Below are 13,585 nucleotides of genomic sequence, written 5' to 3'. Positions count from 1 at the left end.
TTCCACAAGTGCGGTGGAAGTTCTTGACCAGGCCTTCGTACAAAATTTCTTGTCTCATGGTACCTTTTTACAGTATTCGAAACTAGATTGACTTCCAATTTCTGTCCAGTTATCTCTCTCCTGTGCATGTTGTTTTGTTTCGGAGAATGAGTCATGTCCTTTATTTAATCCGACCATCGTACTGGAGATCTTCCTCTGGATCTTTTATGCGCTACGTTACCTTCAACTATCATCCGCTCCATGTCTTCTCTTCTTCTGGTTATATTTCCAAAATATCTTAGTTAATTTTTTGGTTGATAGTTGTGATGAGTCTAGTTTTTGTGTTAAGTTTTGCTAGAATTGAGTTATTTGTGCGATGGGCGGTCCATGATATGCGCAACATTCTACGGTAGACCCACATTTCAAATGCCATTATACGCTTTGAATCGGCTGTTTTTATTGTCCAAGTTTCTAAAGCATAGGTGACGATAGGAAATATCAATTCTCTATCAAGGCTTTATTTCATGTTTTTTGTGATGTCAGTGTTCTTTCAAATTTTTATGCGATCTGGCCATTGTGATGCGTCAGCGGATCTCGTCTTCGCATCCCCCACTGTTAAATAGTAATAACCTAGCCTAAGAAATTAAATTTCTCAAAGCATATGCCACATTTTATCCCATTTTACGGTATCGAAGGCCTTGGAATAGTCAACGAAGCATAAATATGTTTCTATGTTAAACTCTCGAGATTTTTCGATAATTTGGTGAATATTAAGAATATATCTCTTGTTCCGCTATCTGGGACGAATCCGTATTGTTCGAATCCTGGTGATATGCTACTGTACGGTAATTACTGCAATCTCTCGATGAACTTTTTTTATATATGGGAATAAACGTGAGTTTACCCGAGTCATTTGGCCACTTTCCGGTATTTCAAATCTCATTGCAAATTCTAAGCATTACTTCCATCCCCAATTCTCCCATTTCTTCATCAGTAATCTAAAATTAATTTGAAATTATAACTACAAAAAACAATTGTAAAATTCCAAAATATTCGATATTTTTGTCCATATAATATTTTGAGTTTATATAAGAGAAATTGTTAAAGCAGCTACAATTAAAGGATTAAACCAAATTTATTTATTTATGTATCCTACACTATAAAAATTGTCGAGAAATTCTAATATAAAAATAATGTCACAAATCATTAATATTTTAAATTATCGTGTTCATAATCTTATACGATCCTTACTGCAGGCAACAAAAATCCAGAAAATTCCTTTTTCGGTTTAGAAGGCATATTATATGAGTGTATTATTTACAACCTAAGTATTTTTAGGTGTAATCTCTTGATATATTAAAAATGGTATAATACTGTTACCAAAATGTCGTACAAAAACGGGAGATAAACTAAAGTATTGTAGGCTTAATGAATTTATTATGTCCCAGGAAACCAAGCAGCTTGCAAAATCCCACAATTTAACTGAAAATAAATCTTGTTCTCATTTGACATTAAAATCAATACTATTCGTATCATTCATTATAGAAAATTGTAAATGTTGCTGAGTGTAAACTCAGTTGAAAATGGAAAAAGCGTGAATTATTTATAGGAAGTGATAGCACAGACTTCGTAAAATAAATTAAGCTATTGTTGAGCTTGGGACTTTTTATATAGAGGTTGACACTGGTTCATTCGAAGTGAGTATGAAAGATAAATGAACTGTAAATAACCCAATCGAACAACTCTTTTCAACTCTGTACACAAGAAATTTTATATTTTAGTATAATTTAGCTATGTTTTTTCTTATAACTGAAAAAACGATCACCCTTATTACATTACTGTTAAGGATGTGTGAAAACAAATAATAGTAAAATGAATAAAGAGTAGAAGATATTATACACGAATGATAAATGGGTCGTACAAGTGAGTCCATTTCAATTAGGTCAAGAAATGAATATTAGACTTACTCACAATCAGTTTATTGTACCTTACAGGACCGGTTTCGCCCACTAAAATTTGCTGTGCATCGTTATTTCTGAGGAAAGGTAGCTTAAATGCTAACATATAAACTGCTACTTTTAAGAGTATATCAATTGTACTTACATGCCGATACAAGGAATGCAGTTACGTATATGTAGAAGCAAAGCTCAGTTATATTATTAGGACAGTGTACACTTTGGCAAGTAAATACATATTGTAAAGGCTAGGCACTAAACGTCGTGGTGGTAATAAGTAGGAAACAATTAACAACAATATCAGATAGGATCTATGTAATTTCTGCACTTGCAAGCCAACAATAAATTGATGATACAATACTCCTTGCTGTCAGTAGAGAAGGGCTGTACATTTTGGTTGATCGCACTACGTAGTACTGCAAGAGGTGTGGAATGTCTTTAAACGCAAAAAAAAACAAAAATCATGATTGTCAGTAAAAACAAGATTGAAGACGAATCAATCTACGTTAAAGAAAAAATTTTAGAGAAAGTACTAAGACACAATTACCTGGGATGTGAGCTAAATGAACAATGGGAGCGCAGCCTTAAAATAAAAGACGCGTTGAGATAGTCAGAAGCGCTTTCAATAAGTTGAAAGCAGAATTATAAAATGGAAACTTGGGAAGAGAAATTAGAAAGAACTAGAGTATTAAGGTGCTACGTATTATCTGCCCTTTTATATGGAGTTGAAGTTTTATATTAAGAAAGATTAAAAAAGAAATAAAAATACTCTAAAACGCTATAAAGGAAAGAAAAATGAGCTACTTTGGTCACATATTACGTGATTGGTTATACAAGGGAAACTGAAAAGAAGAAGAGGACATGACAGACGATGCACATTCTTGTTGAAAAAATTTGAAGCAGTGGAGTGGAAAAACAACAATAGAACTCTTTAGAACTGCTGCAGACAGAGTAAACTGGGCCGTGATGACCACCAATGTCCTTAAAGGATGAGCCTTACGAAGAAGAAGAAGAATACATTTTTATTATATTTAAATATCTGATGTACGCGGAAAAGAACAGTTCTAGCAGACACATATTTTGATGTTTTCTCTTTTTTTTTAACTCAGAATAAAACTTTCATTGCTATTGTTGTGTGTTATTTTTTTTATTATTAAATCAAATTTGTATTTTCATACTTCTTATAAAATGTAATATTTGACACCGTAATACTCTGAGGTTAGTTGCAGTTTGTTTGGCAGCCTATCTTTTAAATTAACCTTAAGAAAGCTCCTTACCGAGTCGACCTAATACTTAGAGGGACTATGGGGACAAAAAAGTGCACCAAAATTAACATACATTGACGGATATTTAAACAAAAACTCGAATACATGCCCTGAACAAAAATAGTAAAAGAAACCTTGTATGATTGTTCTAAATTTGAATTTATAAACTTGAAGAGTAGGATGAAAAATTGAAAAATTCAGAAAAAGCATTGAAACATCTATAAAAATAGTCAATTGCAATAGTGACCCATAGCAAGAATCATAAGGTAAACCTTTTTTTATTGTAAATTAAAATTGTTATAAATCGAGTGAGCGGGAAGCGGCAGAAGCTGTAGGATCCCCGCTTATATATATATATATAAATCGAGTGAGCAAAATGTTAGCACACCAACGAAGACGATACAAGCAAGTCGATATCGGCCAAATATAAAAGGGAACCGTGGCGTTGTTCACTCCATAAATTTACCGTATTTCCTGTAGTTGTGGTTCAGTGTAGACTGTAATAAAAAAACGTAATGCAAATACTCATATACAAGCCTTTCGAAGTTACTTTACTATCCACTTAAATTCAGAACAGCTATTGAAATTGAAAAATACCCTATTAACTTTAATCATACAGAAAATAATGTTTTTCTTCTTCTTTTTCTTTAAGCTGGTGACACCTTATGCTTTCTGAGAGGCGTCGGTGATAAATATTTCTGTTTATCCATTTTTTACACCCCGTCACGTCCCTAGTCAAATCTTTTATTTCTTTCATTGTTTTTCCTCTTTCCTTGCCTATCTCGAGTATTTATTAAGATCATGTTTTCTTTAGTCTTCTTTTTTCTTTCTGCTTCTTGCTGTATATGAATAATAGTCTACCATCTTCCATTCTGAAACTGTGTCCCTACCAACTGAGCTGGTTATCCATAGTATTATCTTCATAGTATTTACTATGAATTTCTTTTCTAATTCAGTTCTTATTTCCTCATTTCTAATTCTATAAAATTCTGTTATTCCTGCTATTCGTCGTGAGATATTTCATCTCTGTTGCATTTACCTTACTATCGTGCTTGGGTTGTCTTATCCATGCTTCACTTGCATATAGTATTAGTATTCTTTGTAGATTCTTTGCTGTATCTACCATCGGTATGATTTCTTCCGCGTATAAATATCCCTCTAATTTGGTGGGCAGCAAATTTCTATATTCCACACAGACTTGGAATAATTTAGTTTTATCCTTCGTCTTCTTTTTTATCATAACTAATAATATGTTGAAAAGTAGGGAGCTAATGCTATCTTGTTTTATTTTTTTTCCATATGGAATTTATTCGATTTTTCTCCATTCATTTGTATCTGTCTTCTTACAGTTCCATAGATATTCTTGATAATTTCCATTCATTATACTGATTACTTCTCTTCTGTCTATGATTATGTGCCTTGGTACTTGCAGTTGTTCTAAGCAATTCCATATAGTCTCTCTTCATATGGAATAAAGGCCTTTAAAAGAAGAGAATATTAAAACTAATAAACATTTGATATTATTTGAGTGAAAATTATTTAAAAATTTATCGCTATTGTTGTTTAAAAATAAAAAATATAAAAACTTTTTCTCTGTTTTTTCATAGTTCTATTGACTGCAATTACTAAACTCAAAGGTGACAGACCTACGTTTTCAACCGATTGGAATTTATTCTAAAATGTAATAAATTCTTGATTTCTCCACACCTTAAGCTAGAAATATATTTGTCTGCCTTTTTGGTCCATTCCTATCTCTCGCCGACTGCACTAGAATAATGTGAGTCATTCTCGCTGAAAAATGAATATCTTGAACTTGTGTTTCCAAATATGTAAGTGGGATAGCCTGTCTTGCTACGGCGTTTGTCCACAGCTTCTAATTATACCATCACAGGAGATCTGTTCATTAGACTTGCAAATTGAAGAAATTAAATACAATTAAAGGTGTATAAGGAAATGTAATTTGAAAAGAGTTGCAATCACAGTCATCCATAGCAAGAGCGAAAACACGGCTTCGGGCACTGATTTTATGTTAACATCAAGAGTTTATGTATGTGTGTAGGAGATACCAGAATTATACAGAGTGTTTCTGTAAAAACATGGTCCAGTGCTAATAAAAGGCTACCAATGATGAATCTAAATTTTCATTTTGGCATTGGTATTCATTCTAAAAATTAATCTAAAACTGAGTAGACATATTGCTACAAAGTCCAAAGTTATACGAAACCGTACATACAACTAGAAGCTAGTGCAAAAGGAATAGTAATTGTTTCAAAAGCTGTTAAAGATTTTTCTTTAATTTCTCTATCAGAAATTTTATTTTTAAATTTTTTATAAATTAGTTCATTTTTTTAAGAAATAAATCAACTATTGTCTTTGTCATCGCTACTCACTGCCATTAACCGAGAACGTTTATGTGGTTCACATAACATTGTAGAACAATGTCACCTTTACTCTCTGAACTTTCTTGTCGATAATGAGCATCCCAACTAAAAAATACCAATTTTTTTTTGTTTTTAAATCTAGACCTGTATGTATTTTTTTTAAAGTAAAATTAAATATTTTATAATCTTTATAAGGATTATTCTTGCATTTACTTGGGATGTCATTTCCACCAAATCTTTTTCTTCTTCTTCTTTTTATATAGACCTTACTTTCTGTTTTTCAATGTGCCTCCAGTAAGTTGTCGTTCCATAGTTTTCGTGGTCTTCCTACTGATAGTCTTTCTATTGGGGAACCGTCTCTTACCGTCTTTACTACTCTATTTGTTGTTATTCGGCAAATATGATTGTTCCATTCTACTCTTCTATTTCTTACCCAGTTCTTAATGTTCTGCACCTTGCATCTACGTCATATATCTGTACTTCTAGCTCTGTCCCATAGTGTCTTACCATCAATGTGCTGTGTTTTCATCTCTGCTGTTTCTAACATCCTTTTTGTCCTCTCTGTGTCAGGTCTTGTTTCTGCCGCGTATGTCATTATTGGTCTAATGACTGTTTTATCATGCCACGCCAAATCTGCTTTGCCTATTTCATATTCTGATAAACAGATCTTTAACGCCTTCAATAGGCATATTTACAAATTCTTCTTTCCCTATAAATTTGAGAATAAATATAATAATATATAATAAAACACAATGTTCTTTTTTATTTTCATAGAACAGTTCTTGACGTTCTAATGACACATTGGCTTAACATACTACAAAATTAAATTAACTAACAATTAGATACAAACGTTAACCATTTCATGACTTATGAAATGTTGTGTTTTATTTAATAAAGCAAATTAGGTCAGAGCGATAAATATTTTACGACGAACAAGGCGGCACTGATTTAGATACTTTTTTAAATGTGTCATTAGGGCCAACGAGTTTTGTTGTCGAATCATATTATTTAACTTTTAAGATGTTAGCCTTTTTTGGTTTCTCAGAATTTAATAATATTATAATTTGCAAGTGTCTGTCTTATAATTAATTGATTTTTATTTTTGTTTATGTGATACATTTCGAGAAATATAATTTGTTTATAGTCGTTTTCTATAGGCAAGATCTTGACATCTGACAAATTAAATGTGTGACCTGTTCTGTTGGAATGGTGTGCTACTGCACAAGAATTTTTTCTGTTTTTTTTTTGTGTGTGTTATTCTTTGTTTTAACCACTGCGATATTTGCCCTATATTTTTCCATCACTATATTGTTAGTTAAACCAACTGTAACATTTTGTAAATAACGGGATCTGTTGGTCTGTTATCAGATTGCCCGTTATATAAGTCTCAGTTGTAGATTAGTTGCTTGAGAATTTTGCTAAGGTAGCCGCTATTCAAAAATATGTGTTATATTGTTTTTCATTTCTTGTGTATAAAACTCTCATTGCTAATGTGCAAAATTCTGTTCTTCATCGCAACGATAGTGTTATATTTTTGGCTTTTTGAGTGCTGAAAGAAATAAAATTTATAAATATTTTAGGGTCAGTTGGTTTCTGATAACAATCCAAAAAAAATCATATTCTCTAATGCTCTGATCACCTAGTGTCTAAAAATGGATCACTTTATTCTTGCTCAACTTCAACGGTAAGTTGTAGCTTTTTGTGAAATCCATTAAAGATACCTATCCAGTGTAGTTTGAATACTGTCCTCGTATATCCACTCTTGACTGGCTTATCTAGTGAGTAGTCCTCCCCAATACGAATACCTTAAGTATCTGTCGGATAGAAAATCTTGAATCCAAATGTTTAACTTTCCGCGGATACCATAGTGATCCAATTTAGCTAGTAATCGATGTTTTGGAACACGGTCGAAAGCTTTGGAGAAGTCTAATTAGACTACATCGACAGGATGCCGATTGTGTAAAGACAATGACCAATCATTTACACAATGAAGTGAGTTTTTGATCATTGCACGACCTTTGATAAAGCCATGCTGTAAGGGATGACATTTTCTTGAAGAAGAAACTCAGACATAGCTCCGAAATAATCGATTGCATGACCTTGCCGACAATAGGAACCAGGCTGATTGGACGATAATTATTAAATATAGGAGTAACCGATGCCCATTTACAGGACGAAGGGACAGAACCTTAATTAAAAGAAGCATTCATTATGAGAGATATAGGGATGGCTACAGATTCTGCACATTCTTTGAGGAACAAGGAGATGAGTGCGTCTAATCCAGGTGATGAATTATTGCAGTTTCCATAAATGATGTTAAATTGCATCCGATGTGAAAGATTGCGAAGAGTTGTAGACAAACATTGTACATTATTTGAGGAATGGAATCGTTAGGTTCATTTGTAAAAACCTGAGAAAAGAATAACGATAAATATTCCGAAGATTCGTTATTCGAATAACATAAAGGCCCTTCAGCTTTTTAAAGTAATGGTATGGAGCCTTTAAGCGATAAAGATGTGCGAATGTACCGATAAACTTTTTTACTATTACCACTTGCAAGAATAGATTCTTCAAATTCTTTTTTTAACTTTAGTGGTAATTTTTTTGTTAATTTTGATTGTTTTTTGTTCACATCTATTGTTTATTTAAATGTGCTAAATTCAAATGTAAAAACATGTATAATTCTTCTAAAGAGGCGATATTTCCTGCAAACATTTCAAATTTATGATGTTCCATAAACAATCTTGCATTTCTAATATACCGCCAATTTAATTTTCCGTCGATTTTAGCACGTTTTCTTCCATTTTAAATTTAGCTTGTGATAATTTTTCCAATACATGTTCAATGTTCTTTCGATAATAGTAACAGAAATATCATTTTGAGATAGTAATTGAAAATTGTTTCCAACTTTAATACGTGGTGAATCTCTTTTGTCTAAAATTTCTTGTGATGCTGTTCAGATAGGGTAACTATCATATAAGGATGTATAAGGTAAGATAGAATAGTATAAATATTACCTTAATTCAACTTTTGTTTTATGCTGTGAATTCAATAACTTTTTTTTTAATTTCTTAAAACAAGCTTTATTGGCAACAAACATATTTGTTTATATCCTATAAATTCGCGTCTTTAGGCAATCACCTACTGTTCGTTTGTGGATTTAACCCTGCCAATATAATTTCACACCCTGTATGTATGTAGGAGACGCCAGATTTATAAATTTACATTATTATCCTTGGTACTATCTGTAACAAAGATTGGAAAAAGGCAGTTGAATATAAATTAGATTCGTTTCGTTTATCGCTTTTCTATTTGCCTATGGTGGGTGGCTGCAAAAACTGATTCTACTATGTAAGCAATGAAGATACGGAGGCTGGTCGTACCAGGATTTATTTAATTTCTTTATGCAGCTTTTATTAACACTATATAATTTGTTCGTGTTTTTGTTCTAATTAAATTGAAGAAATTTTCTAAATCAGGAAATAATTTTTTTTTTATAAATAGCTAAAGAATTTTTCTCCCAACTAACGCTAATAATGACGCTTTAGATAATAATTCAATGGTTTAAATAGGTAAATTTGCATACTTGTGAGAACATAATTTGACTATTACAAAATAGAATCTTTATCAAAAATCATGATCTTTCTTGTTCCGCTTATTATGTATACTATGTACAGATGTACAAATTAACAACAAAGGATTTGCATGCGATACTTTGATAGAAGCTGTGAAAATTGGATCTGGTGGAATTTACTTTCTTGGTACTTTGGAAAAAAACAGAAAAACATACTAATTTTACTCTTATTGAAGAGGATCAAATCGCAAAATCAATTTGGCTTCATTTGCAATAGGTGCAACTTTATTAGAAGGGGGATGAACTGCACATATCTCTCTCTGCTATATGGCTACAACCCAAGTCGAGCCCTGACCTACCCCAGCATCCCTTTCCTTGGCTACTCTCCTCCAGTTATTAAGTCTCAATATCTTTTTAGCATTGGTTCTCATTTCGTCCATCTACGCCTTTATTGGTCTTCTTAATAGCCATCTTCCCACCATATATGCTCTAAGCGTTCTTCTAGGTGTTCTGATATTATCCATTCTTATAAGGTGAACTGCCCAGCACAATTTTTGTATTTTTGCATAATTTGCTATAGAGGGTGGTTTGTAATATTGATATTACTCTGTAACCATCTGCAATAACTGCCGTTGTTGCAGATGGGTCCCAATATTTTCCTTAATATCTATCTTTCGAAAGTATTAATAAGCTTTATTCTATTTATATTATTATATAAGTATTAATAAACATGCAACTTAACAAAACGCCAGCTTGTAACATTGCTAAAAATAGCGCAATGGTGAAGATTTTACATATATGTAAATTAATTGTTTTGGAATGAATGTCCTATGGCCCACAAGAGCCCATTGGAGGCACTGGATAGAACTTTGAAAGATAATCGTGACCATTCGTACAGATTCTATTGTCGGTTGATTTTCATTATTACTCCTCTATCAACTGCTGCGGACCAAATAAATGTCCTAAACCTATATTTATTCAATTTGTGATGGAACGTAAAGATGCTCTAATTTCAAAAAAGTTAAGTCGCTATTGCTGCCTCCACCGGATGGTCACATTATCCACAGGTTTCTGTTAGTTCACAAACCCGAAAGAAGAGCTTAATGCGACCATTTAAAATTCTTTTCCAAAGTTAAAATTTCGTTAAAATCAGTTGACACAGTTATAAACTAGGATGATGCAGGCAACTATCGTACAGAGTTTTTGAATTCATTGTAATTTTCTGGACTCCCACCTCATAATTTACAATTAAATATAGGATAAGTTTACAATTAAATATAGAACTGTTCAATGGAACGAGACTGATTGTGAAAAAGCTAATAAATAATGTCTTTGAGGCAACGATCGTCAAGGAATAATAAAAAGGAGATGATGTCTTGATCCCGCATGTACCGATAAGTCGGACTTAATATTTGGTCTGGTACATCTTCTGCTTCAAGAAAGTCTGTGGGCTGGTATGTGGAGGCGCATTATTATACAAGAAAATTAAATTTTCTACAGAACACTGCGTATCTACTACTTATTCTAGAACCAAATGAACATACCTGAGAGCTGGTAAAGTTCGTTGGATGGAAATTAAAGGAGCGTGGAGTTTTTTTACTGATCATAATGCCTCCATAATTACCTCATTACCGGAAGACTGCTAAAAAATTTACCAAGAAAAGCTATTGTAAAATTAACAAATTAAATAAATGTTGCCTTAAGACTACAATATGTTCCAGATTTATGAAAGATAGCTGAGATGATCATGATACCAAAGCCTGGGAAACCCCCCAATGAGGTGACATCATATAGACCAATATCACTCCTACCTGTGATGTCCAAGGTGTTTGAAAAACTCTTCCTGCGAAGAATCCTACCAATAATTGAAGAAAAGAAAATAATTCCAGATCATCAATTTGGATTTAGAAATAAGCATTCGACAATTGACCAGGTGCATAGAATAACTGCTATAATTGAAAGATCATTAGAGAAAAGAAAAGTCTATTCTGCAACCTTCCTAGATGTGGCACAGGCGTTTGATAAAGTCTGGCATAAAGGTTTGATACATAAACGTAATCATTCATGCCTAAACAATATTCAAATATATTACAATCATATCTAGCGAACAGACATTTTAGAGTTAAACAAGAAGATGCATACACTGATCTCAAGGATATTGAAGCAGGTGTTCCACAAGGGAGTGTATTGGGTCCAGTCCTATACCTAATATACACGTGTGATATACTTGAACTAGAAGACGACACCATAGCTACCTTCGCAGATGACACTGCTATCTTAGCGGTAAGTGACACCGTCGAAGAAGCTACAGAAAAACTACAAAATTCAATAAATAAAATCCATGAATGGACCAAAAAATGGAAAATTAAGCTGAATAAGAATAAATCAGTCCATATAAATTTTACCAATAAGAGAATTAATAATATTCCAATTAGAATAAATGATGTCCAAGTGCCTATTGCAACATCAGCAAAGTACTTGGGGATCACTCTTGATGCGAAACTTCGCTGGAAAGCTCACGTGAAAAAAAAAAGAGAAGAACTAGGCATCCGCTACAAGAAAATGTATTGGTTGATGGGAAGATATTCCTCTCTATCCATAAATAATAAACTCCTAATCTATAAACAAATACTGAGACCAGTATGGACCTATGGCTGCCAACTCTGGGGCTGTGCCAAGCCTAGTAACATCAATGTAATCCAGATATTCCAGAATAAAGTGCTGAGGAACATCGTAGATGCGCCTTGGTACGTTAGGAACAACAACCTTCACCGGGACCTCAAGATGGAAGACGTAAATCAGATAATCAAGAAATTTGCAGGGAGCCATGGACAACGACTCTATCATCATGTAAACGTCGAGGCTATCCAGCTCCTCGATAATACGAACCTAGAGAGAAGGCTCAAAAGAACAAAGCCTTTTCAACTGGTATAATGAGTGAGTGAAAAGCAGAGTAAAGTGTTGTACGAGTATGCATGCTAAATTTAATGCTAGTTATTAGAAATAATAGGAAAGATACTAACTAGTGAGTAGACACCTAATTTTAAGATTTCATTAGTAATTTAAGTTAGAAACAAATTGATAATTGGTCTTACTGACCAGATTTTAATGTAAGTAAACTTCTGTCGTTAGTAAAAAAAAAAATAATGCCTCCTTAGAAAAGAACATGTCGGTCTGTATATCTGTGAACATATTTGGCAATTTCCGTTTTTACTTCTCTTCCTCTAAGTACACGAATTCGTCTTTCATCTGATTTTTTACAAATCCTTGTTTATTTATTTATTTTCGTTTATTTATTAACAACTAAAGCAAATAATCCATAACGTACCCACCAGTGTTATCTGATTATTTTATCAATTTGTTAATTTTTAATAAAAACCTTTATTCTTCGCAACAAGTTTTTTCAAAAGAAATAAATATTGATTTGAAATACATGGTGATTCCATATAGACCGAATTCGTCTTTTATTACGGACGGCAATGATAGCTAACGTCTATAAAGATAATGTTAATAAATTTATAGAAAGCATACCTATAAATACTTTATAAATCTATAAAAATAGCCCCAGACCAATACCGCTTTTAAAAAATAAAGTAAAACAAAATGAGTCCACTTCATGTCATAAAATAATAATTTTTTTGTTTACAATCCAGTAGTCTATTTAAAATTGCCTCTAACAGCCAGTAGGTTTCCGATAAGCTATCTTCAATTTACGAGTACACAAATACATAAAGGTGTTGTCACATATGTGGGAGCCTCTACTCAATTTGTTGGTATCTATCAATTCGATCTCAAAAATTCTTTGAATACAAATTACATTACTTATACTAATAATCTATAAACATCTATCCGTAGGTCAGTTGATGTGGATAGTAAAACTTTAACGACATATCTGAAGCAGATTTAGATAGGTACTTAATTAAGATAACTTTATTTTATAATCAGATCATTTTACTGATATTCTGATATATTTACTTATGTAGTATAATGAAGAACAGGTAGTACTTTTGGTAGCATTATATCTTTTTTATTACTCTATCAGAAAAAATCATTGCTCTAAACTGAGTAGGATAATATGTAGACCAGTAATAACAAGATTTTTTAGTTCTAAACTATTTAAATAAATCAAAAGACTGATATATTTTTGTACACACTTGATAAATTGAAGAATAAAAAAGAAAAGTCTTTTTAAAGTGTGTAAATATTTATTTCCTAGATGAGCGCTTTCGGCTTACAAAACCTTCTTCAGAGCTATACTAAAATAGAACAATAATATAAATAACTAATTTAAAGTTTATAATGATTCACTTACATCAAGTTTTAAAAAAATACGACTACTTAGAAGATATTTCTGTGTGTTTTTTTCAAAGAAATAACTTAACCTAAAGAAATAGCTTAAAGGAAAATTGTGGATTTGTTCACCAAACTGAG

The sequence above is a fragment of the Diabrotica undecimpunctata genome, chromosome 6 (assembly GCF_040954645.1).
Source record: "Diabrotica undecimpunctata isolate CICGRU chromosome 6, icDiaUnde3, whole genome shotgun sequence".
NCBI classification, from domain to species: domain Eukaryota; kingdom Metazoa; phylum Arthropoda; class Insecta; order Coleoptera; family Chrysomelidae; genus Diabrotica; species Diabrotica undecimpunctata.
This window is presented reverse-complemented; position numbering follows the sequence as displayed.